At 42.5% G+C, this 20,717-nt stretch overlaps 1 pseudogene; it reads left to right on the top strand.

The window, feature by feature from the left end:
• The first annotated feature begins 1,906 nt into the window (after window positions 1–1,906).
• Window positions 1,907–20,717, top strand: part of LOC112885406 — an 88,522-nt pseudogene continuing 69,711 nt past the window's right edge.

Below are 20,717 nucleotides of genomic sequence, written 5' to 3'. Positions count from 1 at the left end.
GTATGGCGTAAATAATGATTTACCCTGCTGCCCATTCGATTCAACCCTCTGTCCCTATCTAGGACTGTACCTAGCATTGCGCCCTCGGTCCCCAATCTATAGATGGTCATCTGCCCCCTCCGTCTCAATCGAAGTGCCACTTCCCTCCCGACCTGCTACTGCTACCGATGCCCTCTGGCATCTGGTCAAGAACACCGCGCAGGAACCGATGTAGGGCATCACGTGTCCAAGAAGCTGTGGCAATGAATGCAGGAACGGGTGTAAGGCATCATGGAGGAACGGAAATAATGTAGGGGGCACATCATGGGTGGAAGAAGATGTAGGGTATTGACGTGTGCTGCTTGCCCAGGCTGCAGATCAACTCCGTTCGCTGCTATCTTTTGAGATTGAGGATGGGTTTTACTTACCCAACTGAAACTACTTTTCTGCTGTCAATCTCGGTTTGTCATATTGTTGTTTAGTTCAAAGATTAACTAAGATCCCATCTGTTACGTCGTTTAGTTCAGAGATTACGTGCTTGCTTAATGTATCTTCTGAATACATTCGGTCCTGTAAATATTATCCAGGCCAGTTCTGGGTTTGATGCTCGGTTAATCACTACAGTGGACGCATTGTGTTAATGCCAGTTAGGACTTGAATTACACGTTCAGTAATTTCTGTGCATTTCGATATAACTAGTTCTAAGCTGAAATTGCACTGTCAGACAGCAAGTTTTGCACTTGACTAGGTTTTGTTTCTCAGCACTTATTTCGAAATCGTCTTGATTAGTTATAGATAGGATCAAATCGCACGCAGAAATTTGTGGATGGGCACACACATGAAGAATGGGCAGACGATGTTTCTGTGGATGCCTATGTGAGCATAATTTTGTGGTAATAAGCCGCACTATGTGTTTGATAATACTGTGCTTTTGAAAACTGAAGAATATTGAGTTTACTCATCCGCGTCGGCTCATCCCTGCCGGCGCAAAGCGCACCGACACCGAAGGTCCATCCGTCAGGCCGATACTACTGGCTTGGCTAGTCTACATATCCGCATATAGGTTGGAATTTGGATGATTCAGATACATAATCCACGAATATTTCCTGTGCAAGTCCAAGCATCTTCTCTTCTGGATTGGTGTGCAAAGGAAAAATGTTGACTGCTGTACTATGCCCCTATCTTCCTGCATCTAGTTATACTGGTTCGAGCTAGTCGTCCTACATCTAGTCGAGGTGGAAAATCATGTTCCTAAGCTCCGAAGGCTCACATATCTGTGGTAGGGTTACAAACAAGCGCTCTTGAGAGGAGAGAGCATAATGTCTATGCGAGAGGGTTTCTAGAGAGTGAGAAGAAAGCCTCTGCCTCTCCTTGCATAGTCCGGAGAGGAGTTACAAAAAGAAGAGGGCGGCCCTCCATGTCGCCAGGCGGTTGCTGCTATATTGCCCGACGATCGTCTAGGTCATGGCGGGCCCACAGCTGTCCTATTGCCGTTACTATTCTACGTCCTGTCGGGGGCGTGCCCGTGGGCGAGGGCGGCGTGTCAGATCATAACTGCCCTGCTTATGTCCTCATGCGGATTCCATTGGGGCACCTTCCGGTGAGGCCTAATGCTGTCACGGCTTCGGTGGTGCCCATTCCATCAGCACTACGGTGCTGACCGGAGAGGGACTGTGCATACTTGGGTACCTTGGCTGCCTAAGTGGGCCCGGGGCCATGCCATGAACGGCGGCTAAGGTCAATTAGAACTCCCAACTGGAGCGTCATCGGTCATGAGGTGATAGGGCCCTTCCAGGCGAGGCATCACGGTCAGTCAGGGCAAGCACTCGACCATTCGAGCTCGCGCCTTGGGGTCCGGGCACGACTGTCTGATGAGAGTTCTGAGCTCTTATTCGGCAACACATTTGTGGACGAGAGCTTAGCGTAAATGGTCTTCGTTACTCCTCCTATGGGGTACCCGTACCCATGGTATAGGTACACTTTAGTAGCCCCCAAGCCTCCTCGTGACTCAGAGAGTCGTGGGAGGTTTCGTCGTGTTTTGTGAGCCCTTTCCCCATATGTGGCTATTCTTTCTCCAGGTTAACACGAGCGGACCTAGTGAGTCTAAGCCCCCGACCTCCATACTGAGTCTGAGAATCAGTACGGGCGTTACTGGTGTTTCTTTATGGCACTCACCTTAAGCATCCGGATGTGTCGTGTTCACGAGGCTTCTGAGCTTCAAAGTTCCGTAACCGTTGTAGTGTTTTACAAGTGTGTGCTTCAAGTTCTTCCCCATTTTATGCCCACCACCATCATATCAAACACCATGGCAGTGAATTAATTTGTTAGACTAAGGCATTGTCAAGGTCATGTTGTTTTCTCCCTGTATATGAATGTCGTGCATTTAGTATCTAAGCTTTGGCCCTATTTAACATCAGCAATGATACATACTCCCTCCATCCTGCAGTATATATAAGGCATTCTAGCAATTCTAAGACAGATTAAGGGAGAGAACAAAAGATATGCATATACCCTCTGGAGCTTTTTATTTACCAACTATAATTAAAGTTGTTTCTAAGATTAAGCAGGGGAGGAAGGAATAGAAAAGTTAAGTATGCAGCTAAAAGATAAGAAAATTTAAATAATTTTCTTTAATACTTATCAAAAAGTCATAGAATGCCTTATATTGGAGTACAAATTTTAAACCCTTCAATGTCTTATATTTCAAGATGGAGGGAGTAATGTCTATGCCAAGGCCGTCACTAAAGCCAATAGGGGTACACTAATACTCCATACCACCTGTAGTTAAAAGTCGATTCTTCATTATCCATATCAGGTCAAAACAGAAGCCGATAGAGATAAACGATAACCGGCAAGGATGAGGTTTTCGAGCTGGCATGGATGAATTCTCCAATAGCGGTAGAGAATTAGAAATGTAATGTTAGATTAACCAAATATTTTTTGCATTTGTTTCAGCGAGATAGTTGTTGCAAATGCATAGCCTTATAAAAACTCGTAGCATCGTCTGAGTGATGCTGTGCCTGCATCCTTATATACAAAATAATGGCAGTATATAGTAGCTTTGCCATAGCTTCGCCAGGATAACAATCATCATTCATCGAGGCCCTAGAATGTCGTTGCTAGAGCGCACGTTGGTGAAAACAAAATTGACTAGCTAGGAATCTGAAGTGGCTGTGGTGATCGAATACCAAAAGGACGCCGAAACAATGGACTGGTGCACCGTTGAATAATTTTGTCGACCTGGAAGCCAGGAACGTTTATTCCACCGTTGTCACAGAGCAAAGAGCATGAACGGATGGTGCCTCATTTCTGACATGTTCATAGCTTCAAAAGAGAAGGTAAAAGTCTATGGTTGGTCCACACTATATGCACGCATTCCCATCTACCGTGTTTAATACGAATAATGCCACATACAGTCCTTGATGTTTAGAACAAATTAAAGAAGCATCCAACGACCACCTACTTGCATCCATTATTGTGAAGCGTGTATCACGTTTGATGTAAACACTATAAATACCAAACGCCACAAGCATCACTCCTCACTCCAGAGCCGACCATCAGCCGAGAGCTCGAACCCTAAACCATCCCTATTAGCAGCTAGCTGCGTGTATTATTTGGAGGAAAGAATATCTAGTTTGGTTGTAAAAGATTGCATGTGCCTGCACATAATCATTTGATTACTCAGCCATGAGTAATACATCGGTCATTTCTCTAGTAGCATGCCACCTTCCTTGTCTGCATCATTAGCCGCTCCGTGGCCACTGAAGTTGTCGAGCTCTCCCACCACTTAGTCCCTTCCATTTATGTGTTTGGTGATTCGATTATATTGTTGATGTCAGCAATAACAACTTCCTACCGCCACCTGCACCCCGGGCGCACTCTCCATACGGCATCGACTCCCCCAGCATCACTGGGCGATTCGCAAATGGCTACAATATTGCCGATTTAGTCGGTATATATCCATTATATGCATGCTTATGTTTTATATATGTGTCGATATTATTTACACATACAAATAACATTCCAGTTTCATGGTTTTCCAAAAATGTAGACTTTTACCTATGTTTTTATATTGTGTGTAACTATAATTATCTAAATTGATAGTAGTAACGAGACAACTTTTATAACAAATCTTGCAATGTATATAGCTTCCACAGGTATCTCCATTATTTATACATGTATTGATGCTGACATTTGACTTCACAGCTCCAAAACATAAAGTTGACATTTACAATTACAACACTGCTAAGAATTACTGAGATGTCTATAGGAAACTATATATCGCAACTAGTTTATTGCAACAAAGATATATAGATTATTGTAATATGGTCACTGTTATTGCCACAATTTGTATGTATATGTACAGCATGACGTCTGGGATTCATGAAGAGTCCACCTGCTAACCTCTCGTTGACACCCGTAACAAACTATGACCTATTGAGATGCCGAATTGGTGCAAATTACGCTTCCGGCGGATCCGGCATTCTGAACACCACGGTGTGCGCCTAATAAGCTAGCTTTTTTTAGATTACACAAAAAGCTAGCTGTATATATGGATATTAATTGATTCTCATGAGTTCACAAGTGTATATATATGATCTTCTTGTACAGCACCACAATCATTTATTTATCATATAATGTGGCAGCCAAGTAATTTCAAGAGGTTCTGTTATATTGTTATCATACGACCTCAAATATAAGTACATCACGACAAGGGATATGATGTTTAATCACACAAAATAAGATCAATTGAATATTTAAAAAGGTATATATGTGGTCTTGCAATATTCTTTTATTATGTATCTCACTTCTAACACTGTCAAGGTGGATTAGCAGTTATTAGGTTATACAATCCAGAAAATAGGAGTATATGTATGGTCAGATGTCAAGTCTTTTTCCTACCTAGCAAATCCTTGATCTATTAGCATATGGAGCCCTTAGACTTGTACTGAGGAAGTACAGTATCTTATGAATAGTGCATGAGCATACCTGCGGCTTTTGATTCCACATATTTATAGCTTTACTTAAACATGTGTCTATATGCTCTTCTCTGCTGCAAAAGCAGAATTATATATATCGATATACTAATTCGTGCATGTCTGGCTGTTGTCGAATATGCATGCAGGGAAATGGAACACTTACACTGCATAAATAAATCATGTTGTTCTACAAAACAAAATCGAGAATGAGGTGTGGCTGGAAGCTCAACGATTTGCTCTCGAAGTCATTTTTTCTTGTTAGTGCCGGAGGCAACGACTTCTCTGCCTTCAGCGAAAGGGGCATGGCCAAAGAAGATGCTCCATCCTACATCACTAGAATGGTCTCAACATATGTGATATCGACGTATGTGAAAGCAACCATATACATCACATTACTTCACATCACAAGCATGCACGCAAATAAAAAGTTATAATATTGGTTACACAAAGCTACTTCTGCACCGGTCACAAAAGAGTGCCACGTACGGTTTTTTTTGGACCTTGTCATGGTCTCCGAAATAAACTTTGGCTATTAATTTCTACTACAACACATAGACAAACACATAGACAAACCATAGAAAAATTGTATTATTAAGAGACTAATTTTTCAGACACAAATCTACCGACAGCATTTGTGAAATTCAATTTCAATGTATGCAAGAAATTTACTATCAACGTTTTAATGTGTTTACTACACGCATGATCTTCGTTGTTAGGGGACATGGTTGTCGCAAGTTAGCTAGCTAGCTATATTAGGATATATGTTCTTTTATTCGCCATCTATTATCATCTGGAGGAATTCATCCTTTTACCTGGAGGGTTTATTACCAATAGTTGTCTTTGAGCTTAAATAAAATAGAGATATAATAAAATTTCTTTTCCTGACAACTCCAACTATAGTCCAACTTTACTGAATAATATACATTTACTCTAATCACAAATATAAAACCTTAAATCAAACTTTGACTAACAATATCAATAAGTATATTATCTTAAATAAAATAGGTATATATATTAAGTCAATAGTTTTCACAATGAATCAATTAATGTCGATCATGTGTTTTCAAATCACATAAAATTTAGATATTGATGGTCAAAGTTAAAGAGTTTTGACTTACAACAAGAAAACCAAGATAGACTTATATATGTTATCGGAGAAAGTATATTGGCAAAAGGTTACAGAAGTAAATGCCACGAAAACAATTTTTGAACGCAAATAGCAGGAGCTCTGCCGTTCTAAGTGGGAAAGAAGGTTTTAAGAGTACAAATGGTATCATGGCCACGGAAACAACGGTGAAGACCGAAAACAACACCCACTACTACAGAAACGATCTTTCATCCTCCTCATTTGTCCTGGCCAGTTTTGGGCTGGGACTAATAGAAGCATTAGTTTCGGGTCCAACGGCTAGGGGTCTATCGGAAGGGTGGGGCACATTTAGTCCCGGTTGGAGCTACCAACCGAAACTAAAAGTCCCTCATTTGTCCCGGTTGGCCCACAGGCCCATTTGTCCCGGCTGGAGCCACCAACCGGGACTATCCCCTTCTTCCTCCCCTGCCCAAGCCATTCCTCATTCGTTGTTGTTCCTGTTCTTGGCTCTCGGGTGAGGGGAGGTATGCCAATTTTCTCCACGATTTGCAAAGGCTTTTGATTCCCCCATCCATCCAACGATTTAAAGGTTAGAAAATTCATCCTCTTATCTTCCATTGCTATTGTAGCTCGTTTCATGGTTTAGAAATAAAGATTTTGAGATTTTTTAAATTAGGAAAAATGTTGGAGTTTTTTGGATTTATAGACCATTTTGAGCACAAATTACTTAAGGTTTGCATAAAGTAGGATATTATTTTTTTTGCAATGGGAGTATATACATAGAGAGAGGAATACTATTTAGAAAAAATATGGATATAAAAATAAGTATAGTAGGATTTTTTATTTGTAGAATGAGAGTATGTATATATGACCATAGGTGGATTTGAATGTGAAATATGAAATGTGTGAATGTGAAATTTCAAATTGAATGTTTATGTGCAATGTGAAATGTCAAATTGAATAATTATTGAAAGTGAAAAAAAGATGTATAGTTGGTATTATACTATGAATGAATTACTTTGATACTTTAATGATGTATTTATTCAGGCTCACATTAAAACCGTCGAGAGTAAAAAAATCTTTATTTTGGAATATGTATCTGTCATTATCCTTGACCATGCGGTGATGATATTGTCATTCGGGGCCAACATGATATTCACGACACGGTGCGGTATAAGGACGTGATGAAGGAGTACGGCCTTGGTTCCAATGAAGAAATCCTCACCTTTGAGCGAGGTGAGGATGCCACCATTCGGACTAAGGCTGTACTCCTTCATCAAGTCCCTATACCGCACCATATCGCGGATATCAATGTTGGCCCCGAATGGTAAATGTCATCATTGTATGGTCAAGGTTAACGACATATATATGTTCCTAAACAAAGATGTTTTTTCTTCTTGATAGTTTTTGCATATAGAGCCTGAAACAAAGTTGTGAACCTTGATTGCATCCCATATGGCATGGGACAATGAGTGTTCGCCTCAAACTGAAGAGTTTAAAAATAATAAGTGTTCGCCTCTAAAAATTTATTCAATTTTTTACATTTATTTGATAAGTGTAGTGAGATTAGTTTTATTTTTAAAAATATTGTAGTTGAGTGCTTCACCCAACATGATGATTAATTAATCTTTAATCGATAGAAATGGCTTTGCAACATGATGCATTGGAGCGCCGTGCGTCCCCTCGGGCGTTGGTATGCAATCATTTGAAGCGCACAGGATATTCCCTTGAGTTCCGCACTGAAGAGCGCCTTGGACTTGTTAGCGGTCGTATTCGTCATTGGATTAAGAAAGCATTTCATTGCCTCACGCCTAGAAATGCAAGTTGCAAATTTGAGTGTGAATTTGATGTCGAGTTGCATGGTACGGATGATGATCGCGAGTTAATGGCTCGACGTAAATTAAGGCGCGAAGCGTCGGGGATGGCAGAAATTGACTGTTCAGTGTCGAGAGTTGGCGCGGCGGTTCATGAGGCATCAGTCAATAGGTCTCGTGAGTAGTTTGTTTTAGCATGTAGCTTATTTAGTATTTTAGACTTTTTAATTAATTATGTTGTGTAATGGATCTGTAGACCTTTTAATTATTATTTATATTGTGTGATGGATATTTTGGACCTTTTAATTATTCATGTTATTGTAATTATGAGAATTTGTTCATTTATTACATTTATTTGATACTTATAACAAAATCGATATTTTAGATATATTAATTAATCTTGTTGTGTAATTGTTCATGTTATGTAAAATAACATATCGTGCAATGCAGATGGACCGACAATGAATGTACAACGCTGACCAATGTTCCAAGAAATTCATTGAGGGCCTCCATTATTTTTTGATGTGGCTGAGGCAAACAAGCGGAATGGTTTCATATGCTGCCCAAGCATCCATTGCCAGAACAAGAAGGATTACTCCTCTTCAAGGACCCTTCACAGCCATATTTTTGCTAATGGTTTAATGTCCAATTACATTTGTTGGACCAGTCATGGAGAAAAAGGGATTATAATGGAGGATAATGAAGAAAAAAAATTTGACGGCAACTTTCCAAGCCACGCTAGATTCGGTGCCTTGATGATGATGCTCCAATGGAAGAGCCTGAAGGAGAGGCGGCAGATGATGATCCCACAGACGAACTTGGGTAGGCGCTGCGCGATGCGCGTGAAGATTGTGAAAGTGAGAATGAGAGGATGAAGTTCCTGCAGATGTTTGCAGACCACCACAAGTTGTTGTACCCAGGATGCGCAGATGGCTTGAAGAAGCTTGGCATCACTATAGAGTTGCTACAATGGAAGACAATGCATGGTGTATCCGACAAGGGATTTGGTGAATTAGTGAAACTTTTTAAAAAAAAATGCTTCCTAAGGATAAGGAGTTGCCTACCACAACAAACGAAGCAAAACAACTTGTTTGCCCTCTAGATTTAGAGGTACAGAAGATACACGCATATCCCAATGAATGTATCCTATGCCACGGTGATGAGTACGAGAATTTGGATGCATGCCCCATATGCGGTGCATTGAGGTATAAGATCAGGAGAGACGACCCTGGAGAAGTCGAGGGGGAGCGTCCTAGGAAGAGAGTTCCTGTCAAGGTCATATGGTACTCTCCTATAATACCACGTTTGAAGCGTCTATTTAGGAACAAAGATCAGCTAAGTTGATGCGATGGCACAAAGAAGAACGAAAGCAAGACACAATGTTGACAAACCCGGCTGATGGATCCAAGTGGAAAAAATAGATAGAACTTACCCAGACTTTGCACTGGATGCGAGGAATATAAGGTTCGCTATGAGTACGGATGACATGAATCCTTTTGGTGAAATGAGCAATAGCCACAACACTTGGCTTGTGACTCTATGTATATACAAGCTCCCACTATGGCTCTGCATGAAGCGAAAATTCATCATCATGCCGGTGCTTATCCTAGGCCTAAAGCAACCTGGTAACGATATTGATATGTACCTAACACCATTGGTCGAAGAACTGTTATTGCTGTGGCGTGAAGAAGGTGTATAGATGTGGGATGAATACCAACAGGAGAATTTAACCTATGAGCCTTGTTATTGGTAACCATCAATGACTGGCCTGCTCTTAGTAACCTGTCAGGATAAACGAACAAGGGATATAGAGCCTGCGCACACTGCTTAGATGAAACTGATATTGCATACTTGATTCACTGCAAAAAGGTTGTACACAGGGGTCATCATCGGTTTCTCCCCATCAAACATTAGGTACGAAGGAGAGGCAAACATTTCAAAGGGCAAGCAGACCATCGTACAAAGCCGATGCACTGAAGTAGTATGCAAGTCTTTGATATGGTAAAGGATATAGAAGTAGTATTTGGTAAGGGACCTGGTAGCCAACCTGTTCCGAGCGAAAACGAAATGACGCCCATGTGGAAGAAGAAGTCTATTTTTTGGGAGTTACCATATTGGGAAGTGTTAGATGTTCGCAATTCAATTGATGTGATGCACGTCATGAAGAACCTTTGTGTCAACCTAATAGGATTTCTAGGAGTGTACAGGAAGACAAAAGATACACTAGAAGCACAGTAGGAATTGCAACATATGGAAGAACAAGATGGCCTACATCCAGAAATGAGAGAAAATGGATGGCACTACTTAAGTCCTGCCAGCTATTTTCTTAGCAAAGAAGTGAAGAAAAGCATGTTCGAATGCTTGAGAGGTATCAAGGTCCCATATGGATACTCCTCGAACATAAAAGGAATCCTAAATATGCTAGAGAAGAAATTCACAAACCTAAAGTCTCATGATTGTCACGTGCTTATGACTCAACTTCTTCCAGTTGCGTTGCGTGGGATTCTGTCTGAGAACATTAGATTAACCATCATAAAGCTGTGTGCTTTCCTCAATGCAATTTCTCAGAAGGTAATTGATCCAGACAATCTTATAAAGCTGCAGAACAATGTGGTACAATGTCTAGATAGCTTTGAGTTGATATTTCTACCATCATTCTTCAACATTATGATACATATCCTAGTTCACCTTGTCAAAGAGATTGATATTCTTGGAACTGTATACCTGCACAATATGTTCCCTTTCAAAAGGTTCATGGTCGTACTAAAGAAATATGTTCGTAATCATGCTCGTTCTGAAGGAAGCATTGCCAGTGGCTATGGAACAGAGGAGGTCATTGAGCTTTGTGTTGACTTTATTGATGACCTTAAACCGATTGTGGTTCCTGAATCACAGTATGAGGAGAGAATACGTGGAAAAGGCACACTAGGAAAGAAAGCATATATCTGTACAGATGATTTCTTGTTCAAAAAAGCACATTACTTGGTTCTTCAACAATCCTCCTTAGTGGATCCGTACATCGAGGAACATAAGAAGATTCTATGCTCCGATTCTAGAAAAGTCTGAGGCCTGGATTACACGTCGATACATGGATTCTTTCGCCAGTTGGTTGTGGAAGCATCTAATGCATAACATGGTTATACTAGAACAGATAGCGTGGTTGGCTAGGGGACCATCTTGGAGTATCCTATCATTCCAAGGGTATGAGATAAATGGGAACACATTTTACATTAGAGCCTAAGATAAAAAGAGCACCAACCAAAATAGCAGTGTCCGTATGGATGCCACAGACAACAACGGTAAAAAGGAGACATATTATGGTTACATAAAGGAGATATGAAGCTGGATTATGGACCCATTTTGAAGATACCTCTATTTTGGTGCCAATGGGTGAAGCTGACTGGATGAGGGGTAACAAAAGATCAGTATGGGATGACAATAGTGGACCTCAACCATCTTGGGTATAGAGACGAGCCATTCGTCCTAGCCTAGGATGTCGCTCAGGTTTTCTACGTGAAGGACATGTCCAACAAGCCAAAGAGGAGGGATAAACAAGCAAACAGATGAGCCAAAGAGGCACATAGTTCTTTGAGGAAAATGAAACATCATTGGAGTCAAGGATAAGACAAACCTGTCGGAGGATTATAATAAGTTTGTTGAGATTCCTCCTTTCGCGGTGAATGCTGATCCATGCATCATGTTAGCCAGTGAGGATGCTCTATACTTGCGCCGTGATCATAATCAAGAGACATATGTGAAGAGGAAGACAATTACCGTACCAGCAGATGCTGATCTTTAATGTATTAGAATTATTATGTATCATTTTATAAATATATTATGAACAATTTGGATATTTCGATTATATGCATTTCAGCATTATTCGTTGTGTTTTATAAATTTCGTAGTTTTCTACTTAATTTTCATGTCCAAATATAATTTTTAGATATCTTTTGGATTAGTACTCAGTTATCTAGATATTTTTCATCAAACTTATACTAACACACATAGTAACACTACTCACACACACGCGCTCTCACACACACGCATGCACTCTTCTCTCTCACACACACATACACACACTCACACACACACTCACACTCACACACACACTTATTTTTTATTATAGTATTAGAACAAGGCAAAAACTTTATTATAGTATTAAAACAAGGCAAAAACTCATAGATTCCATAAAAAGGCTTATTATTGGCAATAATGTTATGGCAAAACTTATTTTTAACGTTAATGTGGTGACAAAACTCATTTCCTCTCGAAAAGCAATAATTTCAAATATTTCATTTAGCTAATACATATTTGCATGGTCAAAATGAAAAATATAATGCGTATCAAGTTATGTATTTAATGGATCAAAACACATGAATATAAATTAAAGAAATCTAAACAAAACAAAATACTTTGTTTGGTATTTTTTGACCCATAAATTATTTTTTACACAATTAACAACTACCAGCCTACTTATTAAAAAAATAAATCAAAATGGAAACAGTACACAAAAACTGGAACAGGGCCCTATTTGTCCCGGGTGGTAGATCCACCCGGGACTAAAGGTGGGCTGAAATTTCGTATGGCCCGCCAAAATTTCCCTTTAGTCTCGGGTGGCGCCACGACCCAGGACTAAAGAACCTTTGGTCCCGGGTGGTGGCTACACCCGGGACTAAAGGGTTGATCTTTAGTCTCGGTTCTAGCCAACACCCGAGACTAAAGGTTCTTTAATCCCGAGTCGTAGCTCCACCTGGGACTAAAGGTCGCCCCCCTATATATCCCGGCTTCCCCTTCTCCCTTCTCCATTCTCGATCTTGGCTGCCGCCATCTTTACGTCTGGCGCGCCGGTGCCTCCGCCTCCTCCTCCGCCCCTGCACACGTCCGCGCTGGTGCCTCTGCCTCCTCCTCCTCACCGCGCGCCTCCGAAAGCGCCTCCACCGCAACTTCCTCCGTCGGCGTCCCCCGTGCCTGAGCGCCCATGCCGCCATCGCCGTCCTCAATTCGCACCGTGCCCGAGCGCCCGCGCGGCTGACTCGCCATCCCTTCGCACCCCACGTGGTAACGCACCCCGGCCCTCTCGCCCCGTCGTCCTGAGCGCCGCTGGTGCGGCGGCCATCAATGATCCGATCCACTGAGACGCGTCCACATGTGCACCACCGCCTGACCTAGCCTCCCTTGTCCCCATACATGCCATGCCACCCCTGGCAAGCACATCGGCCGCCGTCGTCGCCGGTAGTGTGTTTGCGTTGTGTCTGTGTGCGTGGTGTGTGCGTGGGCGTGTGTGAGTGGGCCCGTGTGGGCCGCGTGTGTGAGTGGGCCGTGTGTGTGTGAATTTTGTATGTGTTTTTTTAGAATTGAGGTGTATGTATATATATATGGTGTGTGGGTTTGCATGTGTGTGTATGATGTGTGCAATGTGTATGTATTGAAATTCAACTAACTAGGTAATTTTCATTTATGTAGTCCCTCGCGCGCCGACGTCGACGTCCGGTCCTCGCCACCACTGGCATCTTGCCCCCCATGCTCGGACTCACATGCCAACATCTGATCCACACCGGCACCCCGCCTTCGTCCCCTGGTCGGCCTCATGCGCCGACATCTCTACGGAAATGTACATATCTAGAAAATTTCTAGATATTTGTATATTGAAAATTTAGTAACTTTAGTGACTAGACATAGTTCTTAAAAATTTCATGTATATTGCATAGTGACTTTAATGACTAGAAAAAATTCTAGAAATTTGTATATTTACTTTAATGACTAGAAAATTTGTATAGTGGCTATTGTGACTAGATTAATTTGTAGAAAATTGATAGTGACATTGGTGACTAGATTAAATTCTTGAAAATTTCATGTATATTTAGTTTAGTGTATATTTCTAGAAATTTCATGTATAAGTTCTTAGAAATTGTATATGGCCGATCTAGTGTTATTTTACATAAGTAACACTGAAGTCTATTGTTATTTATGTATAGGTCCTTAGAAATTGTATTGGGTTGATCCTTAGCATTATTTTTCATAGCTAACCTTGAAGACTATAGTTACTTATGTATAAGTCCTTAGAAATTTCATAGGGCTGATCCTTAGTGTTATTTTGCATAACTAACCCTGGAGAAGTCTATTGTTAATTACGTAGAAGTTCTTAGAAATTATGTAGTTACTTAGTGTTAATTATTTTACATAAATTTTTGATTTTTTTATTTGTATTCTATTACTAGTTAAGATGGATCCGAGAGAGGATGAAGTTGGTAATCAGTTCCTAATGAACATGATTACCGATGGTAATGTCGAAGAAGAAGATGCCGGTGCTGATGCTCATCATCATTTCGAAGAAGAAGAAGCACGTCATGATGATGCCAGCAATACCAACATATACCTCAATATATCTTGTGACGAGATTGAACAATATAGACAATGACTATTATTGAGCATAAATAATAATATGTCTTTTATTTGTAGCTCTCGGCATGGAGAAGCATAAAAGAGGCAAACAAGGCCCGACCAAAATATTCGAAGGGCGATACATTATCACAGAAGTGGCACATAATGGTGAACCCATGACTCCCGCTAGTGCTGCAGGGAAATACATATGAGAATATGGACGCTCTGTGAGGGACCATATCCCGATAAGCTTTAGGTTGTGGAAATCCAATAATGCAAATGAGCAAAGTGTAGTGGTGCCTCAAAGAGATAAGGAACAACTTTGGCGTGAATTAAAGAACAATTTCACACTTCCACCAGAGTCTGAAGAATTAGTTAAGGACTAGACCTTCAAGAAGATGGCCACACAATTTCAGACCTTCAAGAAGAATTTGGTTAAGGATTATATCAAGCAAGGAAAAACGCTAACATTTATAGGAGCACTTGAAAAACAGAAGGACCATTGGGATGCATTTGTGGCATATAAGTGTCCGGAGCTGATCCAGTGGGTGCAAAGGAACAAAGAAAATGCATTGAAGAAAAAATATCACCACTCTCTAGGGCAAGATGGCTACAAGGTCGCAATCCCGAAATGGGAGAAGATGGAGCAAGATTTGTTTGCTAGAGGTATCACACTTGCAACCATCAATTGGCCTGAATGTCAAGGAACTGGTTTTATGGTCATGACGGAACCTTGAACCTAGAGAATGGCGAGTGCATTTTTGGCGAAAGAATTCAAAGAGCAGCCATCAGACTACAGGAGGCCATAGAAGCAGTTGCCTAGGGAATATTCCAGCCTAATAGAGAAAAAGATGAGCTGACTTATGCCTTTGAGAATCTAGAATATCCAGGTCGAACACGAGGCAAAGGCGTGATTCCATGGAAATATGGGTTCCGCCAGTACATCAACTCTTACAGAAGCCAATAAAGAAGGAAGAACAAGGAGCAAGTGCACTTGAGAAGGCTCGAAGAACAATTGTTATCTAACAATGCCAAAATGGTGGATGAAGTGAAACAACAAGTTGCCATAGCAATGAGTCAGCAGCAGCAATCACAACCAGCTTCGGTGCCTAATGTCAATGAAGCTAATGTGTCTCAGTGAAGAAGAAGTTGCGCTTCCATGGAGCTCCCTGTCGATAACGCAGTTGAAACTGGCCAGCAGCGCTATCCCGTGGATGATATCACTCAACGGACACCTTGTGCACTACAAAGTAAACACAAGGGCATAATCTTCATGGTTGGCTACAGTACTGTTACGCCAACCCAACCAGGAGACGTCTACCATGGACAACTGATTCCTGTTAGATACGCTAAAGTAGGTGTGGAGGAGGTGTGCCAGGATTTTGAGATGCTTGACACTACTAGAAATTTGGACTTTTGCAACACTGGAAAATTGTGGCAATAGGGGCCCAATCGTGGCAATATGTATCAATCACCGCAACATGATGGTCGTTGGCAGCTGTGGCAAACAGTTGCGTGGTTAAAACTTTGGGCCACATTTTTTATTTTGTTGCAATAAATATGGGTTTTGCCACGCAGTGATGTGTTGCATTTGATACATTTTGCAAGGATAGAAGTCGAGGCTGTCGGAGGAAATCTCCAGCCGGGTGGCGGAATGCACCTGTCTAATCCTGGTTTAGGATGAGTTTGGGGGAGATCTAGGGATGCCTTGTGGCAGAACCAACCTGAATTACACCGTTTCAAGTACGCAAGTCCTCTCTCTCAAGGGCTCCAATCGTACCTTAAACGGTGTAACCCCTTGGCCTGTCGGATCAAACAAGGTACCTCACATGAAGGCGAGTCCAGAGATACAATCACCATCATATTTTACATCACAGGCATTTATATTACACAAGTTGTCAAAAGTAGTATCAGTTCCAAACTGATAGGATTTATTACAAACTGGTTCAAGTTTTCAAGTTTACGGCAGCGGAATTTAAAACACAACCATTGTACACGTCGCCAGTATGGATATCATGCTAAGCCCTGGCATGATATCACTCGGTAGGATCAGTGTTGGCCGGGGACGGATCCCATTCCACGGACCAACCATCGGGCAGAGTATAAGGCCATGGCACAGGCAGAGTTGAGTCCTCAAGGGGATTTCCTGAATAAAAAGTCACAATGCAAGACTGAGTATTCTAATACTCAGCAAGGCTTACCCGTTTCGTGGTATACTTAGCCATGTAACTAGACTTATGAAGGCTTTAATGGTTATGAGTAAGGTTTTTAGCTGAAAAGCAACAAAGAGTAGATCCTTAATTTCAAATTTTAGCTTTCAGGTTCTAGTTGATTATACATTCTAGGTAAGTAACTATAGCTATTCAAGCATGGTAGAATCTTTTAAACAAAACATCATCTTTGATAATCATAAAGTTGCTCCTGTTACTCTATGTGGCAAAGGGATTAAGCAGTCTCAATCTTTGCGAGAAACGGACGATTTTGAATTGAATTTCACAACCTTGCAAGGCAAACCTAACTCTCACGCTTGGAACATCCAACGATGATTCCGAAGCAACCATTTGCCTTTCATTCCAACTCGTGGATCAGGACCACCACAAGCGATTGTAGGACCATACGCACATCCAATGTGCAGCACGTATGTCTGTAGCGCGACTACATGACCATACTCCTGTCCGCTGTGCGGAACATACTCCCGCACATCGGTGCGTGTGAAAAACCAAAATACGAGTGGTGGGGGTATGTCCACTCCTCGGGCCGATTGGTTACTAGGCTTACCGCTTACCATATTTCGCGGCATGTGGCTAGTACTTTCAAACGCTTAACCACCGCTACCACACACTGCGACCTTATCAAATTCATCAACACAGATGGGGTATCATCTCAACCATAATACTTCACATAAATCCCGTCCGTCATCCTTTTAGTGATTACAGGAATGTAAACATTACAATTCCTATAAAGCTCACGAGTGATAGGAAATCACCCGACTTCTACCGGTCCTATCAGCAGAGCATTTATTCGATAAGGACTCGGGCACAATACATAGGTTTCGAGGATTCATGCATTTAAGGTTTCATTCCAACTCCTAGACTTAATGCAAGATATAATATATAAGTATAGAATTGCATAAGGAAATATTGGGTTATGCACCGGGGCTTGCCTTTACTGGTGGGGCTAGGGTCAGTGGTGTCAGAGACTTCCGAACTTTGGTTCGGGGCTTCAGTTATAACCTCAGCGATGTTTGCAGGATCTTTAGAAAATCCTTGCTCGTGTTCCGGAACTAGCTCGTAGTCTCCGTCGTCAAGTGTTGCTGACTCTATATGATATGCAAGGATTTGATTTAGATGGTTCTTGAGTTAAGATTTTTATTTCACGAGAAAGTTGCAATCCATCAGAGTCATACACATACATCCATAAAGCAAGAGGTTTAAATATAAACTTATTATTGATATCCTAATTCAATTATCTTAATTAGTTGAATTAATTGATTTAGGTTAACAAGTTTGATTTTTAATTTGAAATTCGTAAAGGCTATGGCCTTAAATTTTGGTGGATAAACTTATTCCTAGTGGATAAGCTTACTATGAATTTTTTATAATTTTTTGAGAATAGACACTAGGGTATTTGAATTTAGTTTAAGGGTTAGGTTTAAATTTAAATCTTAGGTAAACAGTGTTATAAATTCTTGAAAAATTAATTAGGGACTAACTATCAACATATCAACATATGGTAAAACGATCTAAATAGGAAAAGCTTAGGAACCTGTTTGAATAAAATTTGAATCCTTTCAAGCTTGTTTTGCACAAAATTGAATTAGCTGAAGCTAGGGTGTAGTACTGGTGTTGAAATTTTTACACAAGATTGTACTCACCTTAAATAGTATACACACCAAAAATCACAGGAAAAAGAGCTAGCATACAAAAGTTATGCTCAAGATACCTTTTTGCCAGAGTTTAAAATAAGTCAAAAAGTATTTAGTTTCAAATCAAACTTTAGTAACAAAAGTAGTCGAGCTCAACTTCAAGAGTACAACAAAACTAGTTTAACAATTTTTGGATTCTTCTACAAATTTCTACACATTTTTGAAGTTTACTGATTTGAAAAGAGGGGAGGGACTGGAATCTTGCAGCCAGGCCCTCGGGAAGATTTAAAGCATCGCAATTGGGTCCTTGCTCATCGGGACAGAGAAGCCGAGAGATGCCAGTCAAATTCTGGCGGCGGCGATCGCCGGCGGGGAGGGGGAACCGGCCACGAAGGTTCTAGGAACTAGGGCGAACCTTGCTAGGGTGATGTGCAGGTCGGGGGTGACCGGAGGGGGCGGAACAGCGGCGACCCGAAGCGGCGGCGGTGGAGCTTGATCACGGCGGCGGTGTTCCGGCGTACTGGAGCTTGGAGATGGGTAGGGGTGTGGTCTAACAGTTGCGCCGGGGTGATGTGGTTCGGGTAGTATGCTTGTCGAGGGCGGAGAACGACAAGAGCGGCGGGTCGACGGTGAGCTGAGCGGCGGCGAAGAAGAACCGCGTCGGCGAGCGTCGACAGAGCAATCTGGTGGGGAATTGGTGTTGGGGTATGTTCAGAAAGCACCGATGGGCGATGAGAAAGCTTGCTCAAGGGTCAATTTGAGCAGGGGCAAGCTGACGGCGGCTGCCCACGGTGAGCAAAGCTCGCTGGGGACAAAGGATGGGCGGCAATGGCGGGTTCGGGGCTGCGATCTTTTTCTGTGCTCAAGGAGTGGTGGAATAGCATGACAGTAAGCTCAGGAAGCGCTGGGGCAAGAAAAGAGAGGGTTTTATAGGCTGCTGAGTGCTAGCCACGGCAACGGCGAGGTGGCGGCTCGGTCGGGCAGCGGAGATCCTGTGAAGTAGTCGAGCAGAGAAAGAAGGGGGCAGCAGCGGGTGTGTGAAGGGATAGAAGAAGTCGAGGAGCATCCAGAGGGCATGCTTCGAGACTAGGAGAGGGCACGGTGAGCAGTAGCTGCTGCTGGCGGCCGGCGGCGCATCGTGGCGACCGGGCGGAGCTCGGGCAGAGGCGGGCGGCGTGGCGCGCGGGGGAATGAGCCAGAGGGGAGGAGCTAGAGCGGCGGCGGCTATCAGAACAGGAGGTGGCGCCGGCAGCGCGGCAGCAACGGCGAGCAGCTGCAGCCTGCGGCGGCATAGGAGAGGCAGCTCGGGCGGTCGGCAGGGCGGTCGTGGCGTACTCGGGGAGGGCCAGCAAAGAGGGGCTAGGGTGGCGGGCGAGCTCGGGGACGACGCGTGGAGCGGCACTGGAGCAGTGGTCAGCCTCGGGCAGCGCGGCAACAGCAGTGGGCGGCAGTGCTGTCGCGCAGCAGAGGAGGCAGAGGAGGAAGAGGAACAGGGGGATGCTAGGGCTGATTTGCAAAATTAAAAGTTTCTAGGGACCTCTCTATAAATAATATTTTTCCCACTGATCCAAAGCTCTAATGAAGAAATGGTCAAAATAGAAGTTGTAGAAATTTTCAATTCCTACAACTTTGCTTTAGGGTTCAAGTTCAAAAACCTAAAGCATAATGTTTTATTTTATGATTTTGCACTCAAATCAAACTTTAAATAAGTTTTGTCCTTCTCAAGGTAAATTTCTTATAACTTTGGACCTAATTGCAAGCATTTATGACAAGTCATGATGACTTTCACCTTTTTACATTTTGACCCTTGGTAAATTTGGATGTTACTTTTATACTTCTACTAATTTACATAAAAGGACTTGTACTTTCATAAATTTACACAAATACCCTTATTTTCATAACTTTCTTAATTTTCACACAATTTTAATCCACACCAAACATTCTTCCTATTGGCTTGCTATATTTAGCACCTAGGATGTCACACGCCTGATCAAAGGATGGATGAACGCGGGAAAGACATGGGGATTTAGAGTGGTTCAGGCCGCCGGAGTGTAAAACCCTACGTCCACTTGCGTGCTATATTGCTTGTGAGTTTCTTGGAGCTTGAGAGCTAGGACCTTGTTGGACTTAGGAGTTGTGTTCTAATGTGTGTGCTCTCCCTTTTATAGACTCAAGGGGAGCGCGTACACTGAGCGGGGTCCCGACAGGTGGACCCAGCGACACATTAAATAATATGCATACTGGAGCCTTCTATGTCGCAGATACGGAGATCTTCCACTCCAGCTCCTCCCTGTAGTCCTCGATTGAGAAGTTAATGTGCGTATGTACAACCGGGGTGTGGTCATGTGCCGCCTTACCGGCACAGTGCCTGTTATCAGTGACCCGCACAGTGGAAGACTTGCTGTCACTGTTGGGTCGATTCCCGCTGACAGGCGAAGGAGATATGTTGACCTGCCGCGCCGTCGCCTCCATGCACACTGTGGCAGCGCATGCCTCAGCTGTCGTGCAGCACACCATAATTACCTCTTGCTCATGCGCGCATCGCTATGATGTGACTGCACGCCGCCTGCCCGCACGCAGAGCACAGTGATGTGACGCGCCGCCTTCGTAAC

Source organism: Panicum hallii, chromosome 3, assembly GCF_002211085.1.
Source record: "Panicum hallii strain FIL2 chromosome 3, PHallii_v3.1, whole genome shotgun sequence".
NCBI classification, from domain to species: domain Eukaryota; kingdom Viridiplantae; phylum Streptophyta; class Magnoliopsida; order Poales; family Poaceae; genus Panicum; species Panicum hallii.
Note: the sequence above shows the minus strand (reverse complement) of the source record. Positions and strands in the feature narration are given on the sequence as shown.